The sequence below is a fragment of the Lonchura striata genome, chromosome 4A, assembly GCF_050655825.1.
Source record: "Lonchura striata isolate lonStrDom1 chromosome 4A, ASM5065582v1, whole genome shotgun sequence".
Taxonomy (NCBI): Eukaryota; Metazoa; Chordata; class Aves; order Passeriformes; family Estrildidae; genus Lonchura; species Lonchura striata.
The window spans coordinates 9275487-9294858 of record NC_140742.1 but is presented as its reverse complement, the minus strand read 5'-3'; the positions used below and the strand labels follow the sequence as shown (position 1 = coordinate 9294858).

General features: G+C 41.1%; 1 long non-coding RNA gene across 1 annotated transcript in view; it reads right to left on the bottom strand.

Annotated features, from left to right (window-relative positions):
* The window catches only part of LOC110480443 (uncharacterized), a 421448-nt gene extending 408614 nt beyond the window's left edge, over window positions 1-12834 (bottom strand). The window contains exon 1 of the long non-coding RNA XR_014952404.1: window positions 12699-12834. This is a non-coding gene — a long non-coding RNA (uncharacterized LOC110480443). The remainder of the gene's footprint in view (window positions 1-12698) is intronic.
* Window positions 12835-19372: the final 6538 nt, after the last annotated feature.

Here is a 19372-nt window from a genome sequence, read left to right as displayed (position 1 = left end):
ACCATCAAAAAAATACAAGCAGCTGAGACTAATAATGTATTGCTTTGATATTTAAGTGCATCATCTCCACAAATTAGGCTTTTACTTTAGCACCTGCTAAGGACAGAGGTGTTAATCACCAACAAAGCTGCTCTCAATTGTTTATGCCACATGTGACCTTCTGAGGTCTAGGAATGGTTTCCAAAAATTAAGGATGGATATGAAAATTACATGAAAAAAATATTTATTTCTTCTCCGCAGATTCATAGTGAATTCCTAGATTCAAACTCCACTTACCAGCAAAAACAAATACATGAGAGCATTTAAATGCTCAAAAATATTCTCAAAAAAGCTGAAAGCTGAAGGGAGAATCCATTAGAAGGAGAGGTGCTTAGGATTTTCACTTTGGTGTGCAACAAAACTCTCATATCTCAAGAGAGTGTGAAAAGATTCTACACTTCTGTTCATCCTCCAGAACTCCAGTTACTCACAGTGCTTGTGATGGAGACTGGCACAGTGGACTGCCTCTCTCAAGACCAAGCCTCCAAAAAACCATTGCTCACACTCAGCCAAAAGCTCTTCTTTGTGGCTGGCAAATAAAGCAGAGACCTTCTAAAGAATTACTGTGCTGGTAACCTGGTGAGTTCATGACTCCTGCTCTTGCACACCAGGCTGATTCACAGTTCAGTCATGCCTAGACTGGATTGGGCTGCATGCACATCATCCTGCACCCTGATTATATCAGCATTTGTTCCCAGTCATGGCAGCAGCCATTGGAATACTAATGCATTCTGACACATACCATACCTATTGCCAGCTACAACTGCAGAGGAAAACAGGTGATATTATCCCTCTTTGGAAATAAGTGGATGGTGAGACAACACTTGCAATATCTGAGCAAAAAGCTTTCCTGTACAGAACTTCTCATTTTATATCATTCCAAATATGACTGTATAACAGAAGGTGCAAACCTCAATCTGTTTTAATTAACAGTTACAGGGTTTTATAATGGGCATACCACACTTGGGATGACTATCCTTCAAACAAAGCACTTTAGTAGGAAAGTGTTATTGATCTAATGGAAAGAATGACTATCCCCAAGGATTACTGCAAGCAAAACTAATAATATTATATCAAATGTACATCCAACACAGTAAGAAAAAAACCTGAAGTACCTAGGTGCAAGCCACAAGAAATCACTAAGTTTGTCTATAGGGTAAAACTAACACATTATTCCAAATTAACAATTCTTTTAATGAAAATCAGCATCATAGCGTTAAAGTTATCCACTAGCTTAACTTTTAAAGTTATTGTTCCAGTTTTTTAGAGAGGTGGTAGGATTGTATGCAAGTATTTCAAGTATTTGTCCAGGCTTAGCCAAGACAAAAATGTTACGTAAGGTCAAGTCAACACTGATTTGCATCATACTGTCCTGCTTACCAGGGAGTTGACCCAGCAACATAAGTCAGATTACAGCTGTATTTCAGGCCTGTCCCTATCACTTGATAAGGACAAACTGTCCCTGGGATTCAGAGAATAACTCCAGAGCAAGTTCTTCCTCCCACTAACAAGATCTTAAGGGTGAGAATAACACAAACAAGGGCACAGTTTCTTTACTGCAGATAAACTACCCGAAAAGAGACATCTATTGAGCTACCCAGAGGGCAGAGGTGCCTAAAAAGGAATGCTATGAACAGACAGCCTGCCTGCCACTCTTACTGTCCCCTGCTCAGGATGAAGCCTTTCACTACAGAAGCAGCTAAGCACTGGCACAAAATGTGCCAAGAGATTTGAGCAACTTTTTGTGACAGACAATACCTGAACACAAAAGGAAAAGAGGACGAGTCCAGAGGCTCTTCTGCCTGCCTTTGGGAGTGGTTATACTCCAGCAGATGATTGGAAAAGTCAAAATATCTTCTGAGTTCTGAGCAGCCCCAGGAATCCAGCAGATGAGATCCTGTTTCAGCTGAATCACAGCCATGGAGATTGTGCCAATGAAGGCCTGACCAGGTGTGATTGTAGGAGGTACTGAATCACAACCAGCTCTCACAGATGATTCACAAATGCAGAACAAATTCTTCAATGCAAACAGGATGCAATTAGTGTTTTGTGATCAAGCTATCTCTTCCAGCAATACAGTTAACTCAGCAGTGTTTTTGCAAAGGAAAAAGATAATTCCATGAGGTGCTGAAGTACCCATGATCTTCTAAAAGGCTAAAATTAAATTTCAGTCCAACATGGAAAATTGGACACATCCTTCCTACAGGGAACAGGATCTACAGTGGTCCAAAGCTTGGGTATAACCCAGAAAGTCCTTCCAGAGAGAGGATTTTTCTCTTTGTTATGAAGCATTTTCCCTGGGAGTTGCTCTATACAGAACTCTAAGTCACCTTTCAACTGAAAGGGTCTCCTGGTGTGAGAATCTTGTCCCAGGCAGAGTTCAGTGTCTCTATGCAGATACACTCACAGGGCAAAGCCACTCAAATTAATGGCAATTAGTGGCATGGAAAGAGAACAGCCCCTGCACAGGGGCTTTCCCATGGTCCATTTTGAAAGACCTGCATCTGCTTTAGAAATCCTTGAGCTGCCCATATTTAGACAGCAAGACAGGGCCCTACATGTGTATTCCATTTGTCAAAGAGAGGAAGGTCCTTGTGCATCACAACCAGCCTGGTCAAAGGGTTGGTCTGCCCAATCCCCTAAAACCTGCTCTAAAGGATCAGAGACCCCTTAATTTGTCAGTGCTTTGCTGACTGATAACCACCTTCAACACTGTGGTTCATGTGCCACCACTGCCCTTGGACAGCACCACCTTCAACACTGTGGTTCATGTGCCACCACTGCCCTTGGACAGCAGCACCAGGGCTTTTGCTTTCAGGAAAACAATAATAGGAAAACAATAATAGGGGTTTTATACCCCTGCAAAGGCAGCAGCCCTTACCAAGGAACTAAGCTTTAGTTGTTCCCCAGCTGCAGCCTTCCCCCTGCCTGATATTTATCTCTTAGATATATTTGCAGGCAAACATATCCTTCTCTTGGCCTTTGCAATACCATGCTAAGCAAACAAGCCAAGCTCTTCTAGTCTCCTCTCATAAAGTAAGGTCTCTGTTTTCCTTATCACATTAACAAGCTTTCTTTGCACCAGTTTATTTTCCTTGGACACGGGTCATCAGATGTGTACACAACATTCCAGAAGAAATCAATTCAGGTCCTTGTTAAGTAGCATTTATGCTCCCCACTGGAAGCAAATTCCAACCACTCAGTCCCCTGCAGACACTCCATTCCCATTTTCTGCACTCCTGCCCCCACAAATGCAGAGCCCAGAGCCACCATTTCCATGCTCAAGGCACAAGTCTCCAGAGTGCAAAGTGAAGATCTCAGGCAAAGCAATATCCAGCTGACATTCCCCATCCTCCAATAGTCAGGGCTCTTAGGACACAAATGGTAAAGTCCTGTCCCAGCTGGAATTTTGCAGTGTTTGAGACCACAGTGGCCAAATTTGGACAAGTCTTCCCCAGCTAGGAATCCTGACATGAAAATTGCAACCAGATGAATTTGGTTTTTCTACATTTCCTCCACTCCAGGCATAGAAATACCAAGACAAGTTAAAGGGCCACCCTACCTGTCTCACCTACGGTATTTTCAGAGTTTCTTATGGGGAATATTAGCAACACATTTCTTTCACAATAAATCTTTTTACTGGAATTCCTCATATTTTTCAGTTACAACTGACAATATTATTGAGCTGTTTAAATTTTAACTAGAATACTGGGGAAAAAAAAACACTGAAGTGAGTATGCAGCAACAAGCACTCTGCAAGGTTTTACTTATGGCACTGGGCAGTCAGAGTATGTTTCATTCAAGTCCTATTTACACCTTGTTCCATTAACTGAAAGATTTCAGTGGATGGATGCAGTTGCCTGGAAGCCCAGTATAAAATGCAATGCCTGCTATCTTGAAAAAAATCAGACACAGGAGTATCAATTAACTTGGTTTCACATTGTAATACACATAGCATACCTATTTTTTAAAACATACATACTTGTTACATATATTTTAACCAGTTGCCTTCACATAATTCATCTCCACAACTGGTCATATGCTCCTAAATTTGATGATTTTAACCCACCTTTATTTTCAAAACATATTTTGGGTTTAGCAAAGGAGAATCTAATTAGAATGCTGAGTGTCCTTCAAATCAGACTTTTAAAAAAATCAGCACTTAATGAGATTATACAATTAAAGATACATATAGTGCTCAAAATCATCATGTTCTACAGCCATAGCCTTCTGCTATTAACAGGAGCCTTCTCTGACCTTCAGTTATCCCATTAAGAAACTTTAATTAAACTATACAAGTCCTTGGCCAAAATACTATTTACAAACTCAAGAAATACTAAAAGCACAGAACTAGTCTATGCTTCTCGTGAATACAATTTGGCAATACAGTATGACCACAAGCCAAAAAGAACCAGAGTTTCAAATCTATAGCAGGAATTTACAAGCCTGTAATTGAATTTGGAGGGTTTTTGTGGGAAGATACAAGGCCACAGAGGGAATTTTGCTAAGAATGAGGAAAAAACTGGCTATTAAATCAAGCACTATTTCATTGACACTTACAAGACATCTCTTTTCAGACACCAAGCCCCAGTTTGGAAAGCACATTCCCCCCTTGCAGTGAAAAGCCAGAATCAAAGGCTGAGTGCAGCTCTCAGCAGGGCAGGCAGCAGCACTGTGCTAGTTAAACACTGACATCTACAGTCGTGTCTGGGGAAAAAAATCCGAGCAGGAGCCACAGAACCATCACCCCTACTCACCTGAGCAGCACCACCCCTACTCACCCTGAGCAGCACCTCCCACTCTGTGTGAAAGTCTGTGTGTGCCACTGCCCAGGGTAAGGTCACACTGTGACATCAGCCCTGCCACCGTCCCTGGCTGGCAGAATGCACAACACCACGCTCAGGAAAGGAAAAACACACACAGCTGAAAGCCAGGCCCACAGCTTGGTTTTTCAGTGCTTGAACTTCCATCATTTCAACTGATGTTCGTTGTGTGCTGGCACTACCAAAAGGAGGAAACACCTTGCAGCTTCTACTGCTCCAAATAACCATACTGTTGATTAGACCAGTAATTGCAATTAAAAGGAAAAATAGTCAATTTTATAAACTATATAGAAGCAGAACCCCATACTGCCAACAGACCTGTATGAGAGGTACAAGTTTAATAATATTTCATATTGAAAAAATAAATTAAAAAAAAAAAACATTCAGAACCAGTTGGCATCTTTAAATTAGATAAATAACACTAGCTTGACCTTGAATTTTCCTCAGGTAAGACCAGGTGCCTGGCTCCACACAAACCCTTCCCAGATACATGTCTTTTGTTCTAAGTGCTACAGAACCAGCTCTCAGCTTTTTAAAATATCAAGGAAAAATAAAGCTCTAAGAAGTCCAGGGCAGTTATTCCTAGGCTCTCTTCAACCCATGCCATATTTTCACTCCATTGTCAATACACCATTCCTTGCTTTGTCACTCCAGAACACCACTGGAAGGATCATAGAAGCATCTCAAAAGTTCACTCCTGCTAAATTCTGGTAACTGACAAAGTTGTTTTAAATATCTCCAAAAGCCAGAAAATAATGCTGGATAAAGGACTATTCTTGATGTTATCTTAATACATCATGTCAGAGGCCTTGCTATTTAAAGAAAAATTCCTAAGATGCTCCAGGATGCTCTGCAGACACTACCACTCACTTGACCATTCAGTCAGGATTTGGGAGTGGGAGTAATTGATTGGGAGGGTGGCACTTGTAGTTGACCAAAGTCCATGCCTTTGACTTTCATGTCTTATATCACAGCAAAAATCTTCCCTCTGAATTGTTTTCTAGCTCTGTTTATTGTCTCTTGATTTCTTGCCATTGACAAAGCTTCCTCCTATCCCCAGGTTTTGTCCTGCCCAGCACTGTGTCTCCCCACAGACACCTCCCTTATCACCTCAAATAGTCAAAGGAGCAGGAGACACAAATATCCTTTCACAGATCATACAAAGGAGGCCCAACATTGCTGACAAAAATTAATACTAACACTTCCATTTGATTTGAAGACTTGTACTGTCAAGCACCTCAGCATATACCAAACAAGCTCCTTGCTGGGATACTTTGAAAGCACAGAGTGCTGACATGCAGACAGGACACACCTGGAGGTGTTCACCTTTGCTGCACACAGCAGTTGGCATTATCTGGCCAGATATTTGCATCTCCTACAATTTGTCAATGATTGCTGCAGCCTCTGTATCAGCCTCTCCAATTGCTTCCTTAGCACCCTCTTGGGGGTTAAGTGGTCAGACACAGCACACAGGAAAGCTGTTATCACTGGGAATGCTTTAGGGAAAACATAAATTTAATCCAAAACACAAGTCCTAAGAAGGATTACCAGATAGGGTCTTGCTCAAGATACCTGCCTGAGAAACATTCCCTACCCACATCTAACTTTAGAAATGTGTGAATCCAGCTCCAGGGTGTAATCAGCAGTCAGGATTTCATCCCAGAAGGCAACATGAGCCACAGCAGTGCAGCCAAACTTGCAACAGATGTGACAAAAACCATTCCAGCCACCACAGTAACACAACACTGATCTGCCAGCAAATGGATAGCACTACTATTAAGATACAACAGTATATTTCATATCCCACTGTTATTTTAATAGCATTTATTAAATACAGAGCTCAACATCCATGACAAAAACAAAATACATCTTTGCTGTGTGCTGCAGGATACTTTTTATTGTTTTAAACAAAATTTATCTATTGCTGGTTTTTTTTTATATTCCTGAAGATACAAACACTGAGATTACTGGAGCTCTAAAGATGCCCAAGTCCCTCCCATTCCCTCTGGAAATCTGCCCAGGGTGGTCAGTGGAGCTGCCAAGCACAGCCCCCAGTTCTGACCAACAGCCACACCTGCTTGAGTTCACCTCACCAAAAGCAGCAAAAATCTCCAAATTTTTGCTGACATTGGAATAGTAACTTATCCTAGTCTTAAAAAAATATTTTTAACAGTGCCATTAAAAAGCCTATTCTTTAATATAACCTCATATATAGCTTCTTTATCTCAATTAAACAGTTTCAGTAAACCACTGGTATAATAGAAACTTATCTACTGGTTCTTATGTGTATTTAAGAGACAAAATCAGGCACATTTGGCAATACCCCCATTACTATTTTCACCATGACTGCTACATATATAGCAGATATCTTTGAGGCTGTATCAATTTTTAGTTTCCATCAACTATGAAAACAAGAGGTTAATCCTGAGACACAGGACCCTTTTTCGTTGGTCAAGTTCTACAACTACAGCTCATAACATACAAATTACCTTATTAATGCTAAATTCTAAATAGAATTATAGTATTGTTAATAATCTTAGAAATGCAAAGGAAATGTTTCCAAAGGAGAACCAATATTGTATGCACCAAGGAAGATCTAGAGCACAGCATTATGCCAAGATCTAGAGGATTGTGAGAACACTTACAAAATTAGCCCTGTCAACAGGTTGGATAGGGAAAAGCAGAGAGTAAACCACTCTCTGAATAACCAAGTCTCATTCCTCCCCATCCAAGCACAAGCACCCATCCCAGCAGTGGGACTCCACTGCAATCCTTGATTTTCCAGGAGTCCTGGAAGCACTGTAGCTCGTTGAGACAGGCTATTCTCAGCCAGCTTCTGCTGCCTCTTTCTCCTCACTTCTTTCCAGTAAACAGCAATAGCTCCGGGCTTTTTACATCATCCACCTCAGATTCTCATCCGTACACTGAGGTGAGAAATGCAGAAAAAGGCAAAAAAGCAAAACACCCTTAAAATAATTTCAAGGGGATAAGAAAAACTGTTATCACAAATGATGTAGGATCCAGGGGAGTCAGCTTAGAAACCATTTCTCTCTGAGCAAGTCTCCAGATGTATGAGGAGGCCAGGCACTTATGTTCAGCTCCTGACTGATGAAATTGGTATGCACTGCAAACCCACAAGACAAACTACAGGCAAAGTTCTAATTGCCCTGATTACACAGCTCTACAAGAAGCTTCCAACAAATAACACACAGCAGTTTTCCTTTATTTATATCCAACACTGAAGAACATCACAGGCAATCCATTTTTAAAATCTCCCCTGAAAAAGCTATCAGCAGAAGCAAAGAGTAATAAAAACAGGAGATGAAAAAGCAGTGATGTAGTCACTACCTTGAAGTATATCCTATCTTTAATGCTGCTATTTTGCTTTATTTATGAATGTGTAGGTTTCCTTTAAAAAATGCATAACGGTTTTAATGACAAAATAGCAATTTATGATATAATTTTTCGATGACATAATGTAGCATGAAAATCTTTCTTGAGATATAAAGAAATGTTTTCTCTCACTAAATAGGCTCACAAAGCAGGTATGCAGAACAAACATTACCTCTAACTTGAACTGAATTTCCCCCACTACTTCTGACATAAATGTCAACTAATTCAAAAGCTTATACTGAACTGTCAAAATCTTCCACATTTACTTTTCCTTCCTCCCTGAGCAATTGAAGAGCAAGAAATCATACAAGCTACCTAAGCCAATATAAGGCCAAATATTAGAGAGGAGCACAGGGGGGAAAAGCACCTTCTAGAACCTTCAAAGATGAAATTCTCTCCCAGCTCTCTTCATGCTGCTGTGCAAAGGAGAGGTGTGCAGGCAGCAACACTTGGTCCCCAGTCCCACATGCATCCAGCAAAAGCAGGACACAATGTTATGTCTTACATAATCCACATAGACCTGTTTCATCTCTGGCTCACAATATGTCTGCATGAAGTAATTCATATGTTCACATGGACCAGAACAAGTACATAGAAAGCACTGACTCTTTAAATTTTCAAAACTATTATTCACATATCCCATTTGTCAAGTGTCCTACAACACAAATGGGAATGCATTGTCCTAAGAGTCAGTTTTGTCCTGCCACTTCAGAAGGTTTCCAGTTCAAGTACTGACCACTCCCCTCACCAATAACAATGGGTGGACTTCTTCTTTTCAGGTATTTGTGATCTTCATACTGAATTAGGTATCATACTTGCCAACAGCATTACTTGGCCTATGCAATCAGTCTTCATTAAACACCATCACTGTTACCGTTTTAACAGACTGACCAGTGAAATACAGCCTGACATACGCTAATCATTTTGAACCAAATACAAGGCTAAAAGAGACCTTGATCAATATGCAAATTATGACCCCCAAATTAGCAAGCCAGAGCTGGCACAGCCTGGCCTCCAAATGGAGGAAGTCCCCAGCTGGAACACAGAAATTCCTGCTCCATTCCAGCTTCTGTGTGATTTGGAAAAACACATTTGGCCCATAGATGATTTTCCCAAATGGTACTTGGTACTTCTTGCAGCTTTCAGGCAGGTCACTTACTCCCAAAGCCCATGGCAAGGAAACACAACTTCCTTAGGCATTTGGAAATCCACATGGGTATTGATCTGCACAACTAAGTATCTGAAAACAGCTAGTCCTTCGTTTCCCTGTCTTGGCTGTCTCCCACTGAAATGAGAGACTGAATCAGAAGCTCTGCTGGCATAAGTCTGGCACACATTTATTTGGCATAAACTTGGTCCAGCAGATTTGTTGTCTCAAAGTTTAAAATAAACTAAAAACAAAGCTGCTGAGTCAAAGCTTCATACTTCATTCTTGGAAGCCTAAGATAGTTCTGGAGAATAACTGTGAAAACTACAAATGGCAATAATACATTTTTAATAAAATCGCTGGTTTAAATCACTTGCTTTTAATATCTATTTTGCAAGTCTCAGAGGAAACCAAAAGCCATTTTGTGGCAGCTTCCTCATTTTTATATATTATGAAAAATCTCCAGCTATAAATATATATTATTAATGGAGTTTGGTACCGAGGACAATAGCTGGAAAATAATGCCTGGGAGAATGAAAAATATACAGAGGCTGTGATATAATGCTGACAGGAAAAGGCCCAATGCATTATTTCAGCATCAAGGTAAATTTTCAGTCACAAGGACAATATTTTACACATAGTGATTGCTTAAAAAAACCCCTAATATTTCTCTTATTACATTTGTCAGTATTTTTCCCCCCACACATGCATATTGAAATTGCTATAAATCCTATTTGCTCTGGGGAACATTACCCATTTCATTCATTTGAAATGTTATTCATTTTAATGTTTTTCCAATCTTCTTCCCAAGTTTTCAAGAAAAATCTGCATATTGAGTTGTTTTTTGCCAGTTAAGGAACGGGGGGGGAGAAATAAGATGCTCTCAACACAGATGTAGTGATCCTGACCCTCAAGGAGATTAATACATTTAATGTAGAGTGCATTAAATCAATACTTTCCCCAACCACAGGCACCAATTCTGCATGTGATACAGGTCCTGTGCAAATTGCCAGCTGCAAACATTGTGCAGCATGGACTCAAGACACAGGCAGGAATTATTGTCTTTCAGGAGACACCGGGTTAAAAACACTTACATACTCTTGAAGCACATCACCTCAGCAGGGCTGGGATTCCCCACAACATCAGGACATGACACCACTAAAAGCAGCTTGCTCTGTGCCCCAGAAGGAAACCTTCCAGACACATGCAAGGAGTTCCTCCTTGCAAAGCTGCACATTGAACAGATGCAACAGCTTTTGCACAATTTTCCAAATGCAAGAGGCATAAAGGAAAGCCTGGTCAGCGCAGGATTTCTGCCAAAAAAGCAGAGATCACACTGGAACTCAGTGCCAACTGGACACGAGCTGCAGCCTGCAGTAAGGCTGCTGGGCTCAACCCCATTCACCTCTCACCTTTTCTCAGTTCAGGAGCTGCAAATAACCTTGGAAAGTTTTCCTCTTATGGTATTTCCATTCACAAAGACTTTTCCTAACTGAGCACTTTTCTAACTATAAACACATTTTGTCTGGTTCCCTCATACTAACACTGAAACATGCAGGCATGAAGAACATACAGCAGGTCTAAGGAGTACTTTCAGAGCTGCAGATTCCTCCGAGAGGGGGCTAGAGAATTTATATTTGCCAATGTTTGTTATAATTCTGACTGTATTCCAATCAGGAAGTACAAATTTCCTTGACTACATTTTTCAAAGTTGCTACAACTTGAGTTTTAGTCATTGTCATCTGTGGCTCTTTTTCATTTCCATCACCTGCAGAGTAATGTCTGTCTGAATAGGCAGAAATGACAGCAACCCTGGTAAATGTCACTGAAACTTTCCTGTAAATCCAGGAAGAAGTTCCCACATTCACTGTTGCATGCAATGGCACAGTGACCAATAAAACAAATTGGAACAAGGAAGATTGAGTGCTTTTTGTGATCAAATTACAAAAAACAAATCAACTGTAGCTGAAGGGAACACAGGAGATGCAATATCTTGACTTTCATCAAACAACCACTACAATTCCTCACAAATTGCTTGAATCAAATTGGCTTGGACAGAAGCATTGTCAGATGGCTGGAAAGTTAACTGGAAATCATAAGCAGTGAGCAACATTGGGCAGCAGTGTTTGGAGCAAGAATGGCATTTATAAGTGTGCTTTCACAGAGATTAACATTAGACTCCATTTTATATAACATTTCTACTGAAGCATCTGGAAAACAAACAAGAAGCATATTAAATTTCTGAATAGTAACTGCATAGAATGAACAGAAGCCAGTTTGAATTGAAAGTATGACCACACAACTATTTACAATGCAACAAAACCATATTATTTTAACAAGCATGAAAACATTACAGTGAGAAAAATAGCACAAAAGCAGTAAAAGCAAGAGATGCCTCTGTTTGGCCAGCAGAGTACAAGCACCATGACTAAGGCCATCTGTTTTCCAAATACGCTGCCATCTTCCTGAGCAGAGTAGCTCAGATCACGGTAGACAGCTATTTATGAGATGTACCATCATTTGTTAATATCTGAAGACTAGACACCTCTCAGTAAAGCTGAAAAGTTTTAAAGAAAGGTCTCTATGTTTATTACACGTTGGGAGATTTTTCTTGTTAATTAGCAAGCAATTTTCCCTGAGCAGCAAGGAAGATGGAATGCAATAAAAGCTGAAACTTGCCAACACTAGGCAAGAACCAGATGGTTCTGACTCAGTCAGAGGGACCAGGCCATGGACTTGGTCTCTTGATGTGCAAATACTATCCCCTTTCTTTTGTATTATAATAATCTGGAAATAAGATTCCATAATATAGTCTAGACACCATGCTCAAGCCGGGTTTACTGCTCTCAAATTCACCTTCTGTCAAGTCTGTAACTGAAACACACAAATTTTCCTTTGATTTCTGTCTGCTGTCAACACATCTCAGGTTTTACCCATATCAGAGAAATTTTCATTAACAGCCTGTGATCTGTTTTGCACAGCCAGTCTCACAGCTGATTAAGTCACTAGATAAAACACACTAAATTTCAAGTCCTAATTCCTTTTATCAACCATAAGAAAACACTCCACATTATAAAATAACAAGTCTTACAGTTCATCTTCAGTAGCACTACAAAGTTTCAGATGTTAGAGAGATTCACACCTCCTGCAGTAATGTAAAGTATCCAAAGGTTCTGCAACCCCTCCCTGGCAGGATTTGACTACTCAAGGCTTGCTCTAACCTGGCACAGTGATCCCAGCAGCCAGATCTCAGGGTAAAATCCACATGGGGAAGACACAGGAGATGTCTCACTCACCCTTGGTTTGGGAAGTCATTGCTCTACCAGGCTCAGCATCCCCCTTGGTCCCCCAGCTCAGCTGCCCTTGCAGAGCACTCTGACCTCACTGCTCCCCAGCATCTCACTTGTTTAGCCACCACTGGGGTAGAGCACCAGGAATTAACAGGAACTAAGTAACCTCTATTTGTTTGCACTAAACCATCCCCAAACCTTGCTCTATAAAAAGCCCTGACCCTCAGGCTATCATCAGTAATGAACACAGGCAGGAGAGAGTCAAAGCAATGAGTCTGAGCAAAGAGAGTTATGGTGGATATTACTGCTGATATTCTGGGCATGTTGCTTTCCTCACATCTGTCCAACCCTCATCCTGACCCACTGCTCCTCTACACACCACAAAGCACCAGCCTAGTGACACTTTGCTCCCAAACCCATAAAAGCTGGAGTTGCTGAGGATCTGTTGCTCCCAAATTACAAGCCATACAATGCACGGAATGGCCTGTTCTCATAGGTGCTCTGCAAAGGAAGAGGGGAGTGGGGAAAAGAAAATGGAAAAGGGACCCTCAGGCTGGTAGTGTTAAACTCCAGGGGCTGCTCACCAAGATATATTTCAATGTCAGTTATAACTGTGTGGCTCACTAAGTGACATACTGGTAACATGGCTCACTTGCTTTGTTTTCCAGAGGGGAGGGCCCAGTGGATGTCAAAGAGCAGAAAATATATCCAGGCCTGCTACATGCAACAGGGTGAAACGTGTAAATCATCACCTACTGCTCTATTCCTAGGAACACATCAAACTGGCTTGATTGAAAAGCCCCAATCTTGTGATCAACAGCACCACATCCAACTGGTGCCTCTAGTAACATTCCTGAGACAGATATCACAGATATTAGAGTCAATGCTATTTAAAGGCTTTTTAAATAAATTAGACAACACTCTCCACAGGTTTGCAGACACCAAATTAAGATCAGTGCCTGAAATTCTGATCAGTATGTGCATGTTTGGTTGTTTCTTTTTTTCTCACCATACAGGTGATCAAACACCAAAACAGGGGGCAAAGTGGGCAGGAAAGCCTTATCCTTGGTGATATCTAAACCTCAAGTGGATAGGCCCTGTGCTGTTGTATACTCTATAAGCAATATTACTCCAATGGGTTATGGAACCCTGGACATCTAGAGCAACACCTTACATTCAGGCATCCTTTTGGCTGAAGTATCTGGCTTCAAAGTAAATTAGTAATTTACTAATTTTGAAAAAACTCAAAGTAAATTAGATTTTACTCAACACTAAGCTGCAGTGCCCAGACTGTCTAGTGGGTACAGACACTCTCAAACCACATTGCCTCTCCTTGATGGCAAATGTTAGGATGGCACATTTTGCATTCTGCAGCCACTTTCAGGGCAAGTAATGCAAACTACACAGATTCTCCTCAGAATGAGGTACAAACCTTAGGTCAGCTACTTCATGGATTAAAAAGAAAACTAATGCACAATAAAACTCCCGATGGCCAGTGTAATTAACTACTTATCTAACAAAAGCACATATTCCCCCCACCTCCTCTCTGTGTCCTCTGTGCTCTGGAGATGGCCTTCCCATGGGTTTTGTGAGCAGAGCAATTCTCAGCCTGCCATTCTTTGCCTACGCTAGCTCACACTGCTGTGATAAATTGTTACCTGTAGATTCACTGAATCTGCAGGAATTACAGAAAAAAACCAAACAAAAAAACTACCAAAACTCTACTTACAGTAATACTGCTAGAAAAGAGCAAATCACAAAAACATTCATTTTAGCCATAGTGCAATGAGTAATGACAGAATAAATTACAATTTATTAAATTATTGATGCCTATCATTTAGAAATCTACTTGCTCAGCAGTAGATGTTTTGCTCTTGCAGCTATTTGTGGTGTGTGGGTGGAGCAGAGGTAGAGGGTGATACATTTGCAGCCATTCAGCATTCTACTGAGATTTGAAAGTTGTTGACTGTGAGATTCACATTCTCTGGACAGAGAGACATAATTCTGTCTCTCAGGAGAAGCACAGAGAGAAGAAAAGAAAACAATCTTTATCTCTTCTCCTTTGTTTTCTCCATGTGGAATGTAGTATGGGGATTGTTTACCTGCAGTGATTGCTGGATTGGATTCTGGTGAAGGTTGTTTGCGTTCAGTGACCAATTGGATCCAGCTGTGCTCAGACTCTCGAGTTTGTTAGTTGATAGGTAAGTAAGAAGTATGTATGTAGAATAGTATAGTATCTCTTTTATTAATGTAATATAGTATAGTTTTAATAAAGCCATCCTTCAGCCTTCTGATCTGGAGCCAGACATCATCATCTCTTCCCGTCCGGGGTCACCTGATTTTACAATAGCTGACTACCAGCAAACAGCAATTAAAAGTTCAGTAGGGTCTGACTGTCCTAAAGCCTTGCTTTAAGGAAGCCTTTAGCTTATTAACATGATACCAGTTTTCAAAATAAATACCGAGGGATCTCCTTGCTTATAAGTACATAGCAGCATTATACATACTGCAGCCTGGGACCTACAGAGCATTTTTCTGGCTAGTTGGCATTTTTCTTTATATTTGTGGTACTAATGATTCTTTTAAGCAAATAATGCTGAGAAACACTGAGGAAATTTATTCTGTGTAATGGACTGTTTCTCCTTAAGGATGAGAGTCTATGGAAATACAGACCATAAACCTTCCCTTTTGATAGAAAAATACCATGCTTTGCAGGATATTAAGGCTTAAGCAATTATCAGAAAAATAAGGCCCAACTAATTACAATGCTGTGCTCTTTCAGCACATTAAAATGCACCAATTCAAAAGAAATGAAAGCTGCAGCCACAAAACATCACCACAGAGTTTTGTGGTTCCCCTTATTTCAGTGCTGTCTTGCCTTGTGAAGAAGCATGTGGCACCTGAACAACACTCCCAGGTCCCTCCCACCACACAGACCTTGGTGTCCTGCACAAAGGGAACCACAACAGCCCATTCTTGAACACAGAGCCCTGGGGGAGGCTTCAGCTGGAGCATAACCCAATTACTGTAACACACAGTGAGACCAGGGCCACCACTCACTGCAGAGTCCAGAAGGAAAATAACTAAAAACCAAGGCAGGAGACACCTGGGAGGGAGTGGTGGTGTTATCTGTGATATTCAGGGCTCTCAATCCTTACAGGTCTGACTCCTGTGGTAAGCAATGGGAACTTCCAAGAGCACAACAGTCTCCTAAGGCTAGCAGTGGGGAGGGCTAAGAGCACAGAAAGCCCATTTCTCCAAAGTGCTTTCTTTTTCAGGTGCAGACATGGAGCTGTCACAAGTCAAAAGGTCTCACTAACTTCTTCAATGAAAATAAGCCTTTTTTGAAGCACCACTCCTTCCTTCTTGATTGTTCTCTGAACACCCCAGCTATTGTTGCAACCTGCAATGGTTTCTACTAACACAAAAAAAGCTGTTGACCTGGCCAGGAAAAAAATCAATTACAGAGTCACTGGGAACTTAACACTGTGCCATAAAGATGCTCAACTAACACCATGATCAAGTACACAGAAAGTCATATGTTCAAACTCCTCTTTGCCAGAGGAAATTCAAGCACACTCTTTCAAGGATGATGTTTCAGCAACAGACTACTTGGGGCAAAGAAGAAAAAGCATTGCTTGCTCTCTTACAAACTGAGGCAGATCTACTCCATGTTGAGTAGACAATCACTGACCAAAGAGGAGCACAGTACACTAGCAGAGAAAACAAACTTAGATTACAGTCCTGCTTTCCTTCCTCTGTCACTCCTTCAATTTATTTCTATTCTACATATTGCTTAAGGTTCCCCGTTCCTCCCTATCCCAACGAGCCCAAATCCCAAAGTGAAAACATTGTACTCACTCTGACTTCTCTCAGCAGCTACTGGCTGGGATCCATCTGTTCCCTTTTCCAAAGGAGAAGCTGGGTCAATTCATTAACATTAATTCTTTCTTAATTCCACTCTCCCTTTCTACAGAGCAGCAGAGAACCCATGCCCAGGCTCTAACAAATACCAATTGGATTGGGGCCCCAATAAAGCCATCCAGCACAGGTGGAATTGATCTCTGAGACGAGCAGCAGAATTTAGGGCACCTGTGGCACTTCAGTAACAAAACCCAGATACACCTGAAGACATGAGCTCTTCCAGGGTTAATAGTTATAAGGATTTTAGCTTTGAACTTTAAGGTTGCAAAAATAGTATCTTGTCCCATAACTGCCTTCTTGAAGATCTAAACCCAAGTAAATTCACAAAGGGAATAAGTCTTTCACTTCATTAAGTGCGTCCCTTTAAGTATTATTCATTTAGGGCGTTGTGTAAATGTGGGTGAAAGCCCAGACCCTCAAGGAATAACCATCAGCCTGTCCTGTATGCAGTGACCTTGATAACTTTACACACCAGTAATGGATTAATGAAGACTGATGAGAACCAGCTACATTCCATCTGAGTATTTGCTCTGATCTTCATACTGGCATAACTTTCCATTTTAATTGATTCTGCCAAGGATGAGGCTGTTAAGGCAACAAAGCACTTTGCCAAAAAAAATAGTGCTAAATTTCACCACTACTATTAAGGTATTTTTCATAATAGTGAGAAGACTGACATGACATAACCAACTTTCTGTCAAATGCTTGCATGTGCACATGTTATTGAGGCTTCAAAAACGGAACTAAAATTTTAGGGTCAGCAGACTAGGTAATACAAGGAGAGGCTTATGCTACAAACAAACTTACATCCATAAAATATTTTTGACAAGTTTCCCAGCTCTTTCTGTGCAACTTCGAGCTTGCTGTCTTCCAAGGAAAAAATTTAGTATTGCCCCAGGCTTCATCATGTACTGTAATAGTTGCCATAGAGATGCATCTCACTGCTTATCTGTCACAAAAAGCACATTTTGTGGAGGCTTGTATGTCTACAAAGCCTAAATCTAAAGCTGGTGCTGGATTCTGCTCTCCTTCCCTGCGCACAAGCACAGGCTTGCCTGCTAATACCAGTTTTAGATTAACACAGTCTCATGCAAAATGTACTGGATTTAGTGAGGTGGAAGGACAGTGGAGTGGTTGCAGCCAAGATCCAGGAGGGATGAAGCTGGCATGCCAGCCATTGGGTCACAGGCTCTGATTACAGCCTGCACTCACCCAGAGGGAAGGAACTGCAGATCACTTGCCAGACAGCCCAATCAGCTGCTGTTCCATGGTCTCAGACTGTTCCTTTATTAACTCTGACTAAAATTGCTCTCTTTTCCCTTGCCTGGGTAAACAGAAATCCTTCCCAAAGCATCAGAAATTATCTGTTTCAGATTTTAGTTGCAAGGACCCTGCTGTCATACAGGGACCAAGTTTCAGATGAAAAAGACAACCTCATTGGGCACACTCCTGCTGCTGCTTGCTGGCACCCTGCTTCTTTTAAATATGCTTTTATTTCTCATACCAGGTTTAGCACAGAAGAAACCATTTTGCATTACAATCCAGCCTCTCATTCACCTGCCTGCTGCTGTCCACTCCAAAAATACCTGAGATCACAAATACCCCTTTGTTTCCAGGTACAGCAACACTGATAGTAAACTGAGGGTTAAGAGTATTTCACTGACACAGGTGCTGAGAGAATTAGATCCTGGAAGGATCAGGGAAATCAGTAGTACTTACCATCCACTAAATTAAACTGCTTATGGCCTCCTTGCACAGGCCCTAATTTATGCTGTTCTCTGCAGGGTAGCACACAAAGGAGTATCAGCTCTGGAGCCGTCAGGGACTTAGCACTGCTAAAGCACCTGCAGCACCCCTGACTCCAGGAGAGTGCCTCTGTGTCACTGAGTGGATAATCTTAGCAGCTTTCCTGAGCTGAACATGGACCTGTCCAACAGATCCCAGTACAAATTCCTATCCCCATGTGTCAACAAATCTGCCTGACCAGATTCACTGACTTTATTTCAGCTTAAATATTGGAGTGCATAATTACATGAAGAAAGAGTTTTAGGGCCTCTGTAGTCAACCCTTTTCAACTTTCCCAGATCCTCAGAGAACTTTGAAATTCTGAAGACCATACAGACAAATATTATTATAAATAACACCAAAGCAAAACCATAGTAGCTACTCAAATAAACTTACTAAGACATAATCAGCAGTATACAACAAGAGAGGATATAGGAAGACTACTCCTTTCAAATGCTACAGTAGAAGAAGCCAGTCTGAAACATGCAATCCTGACAATGCCACAGCCCTGAGGGGACATTGGGAAACCCATTAGAAAGAAATATCATTAAATTATAACCTCCACCAGGTGACTGAATGATGGGGCAGCACAGATCAGCTGCAGGAGACAGCTCTTCCCTCTGTGACCCAGGCAGGAATCAGCACGGGAAGAAAGAGAATTCATAAATAACCAGTATCTGTTCCCTCTGATGCAGGAGGTGTGATAAGTAGTCTCTTCTAGCACAGTTATGTGCCCACCCTGATCTTTCCTTGCCTCATTTGACTGGAGGAGAAACATTTCCTAGGCACCATCCAAGTCTTCTTGACAATGTTTTGAACAAACCCATCACAGGATAAAATACCTTCAGTCCAATCCTCTCTAATACTTATGTCAGGAATAAAGCATTTATTACATGCACATTATGATTTGAATTTTAACCTCCAAGCCATAAAGAGCAGAGACATTTAAATTGAAACAAGAGCATAGCTTT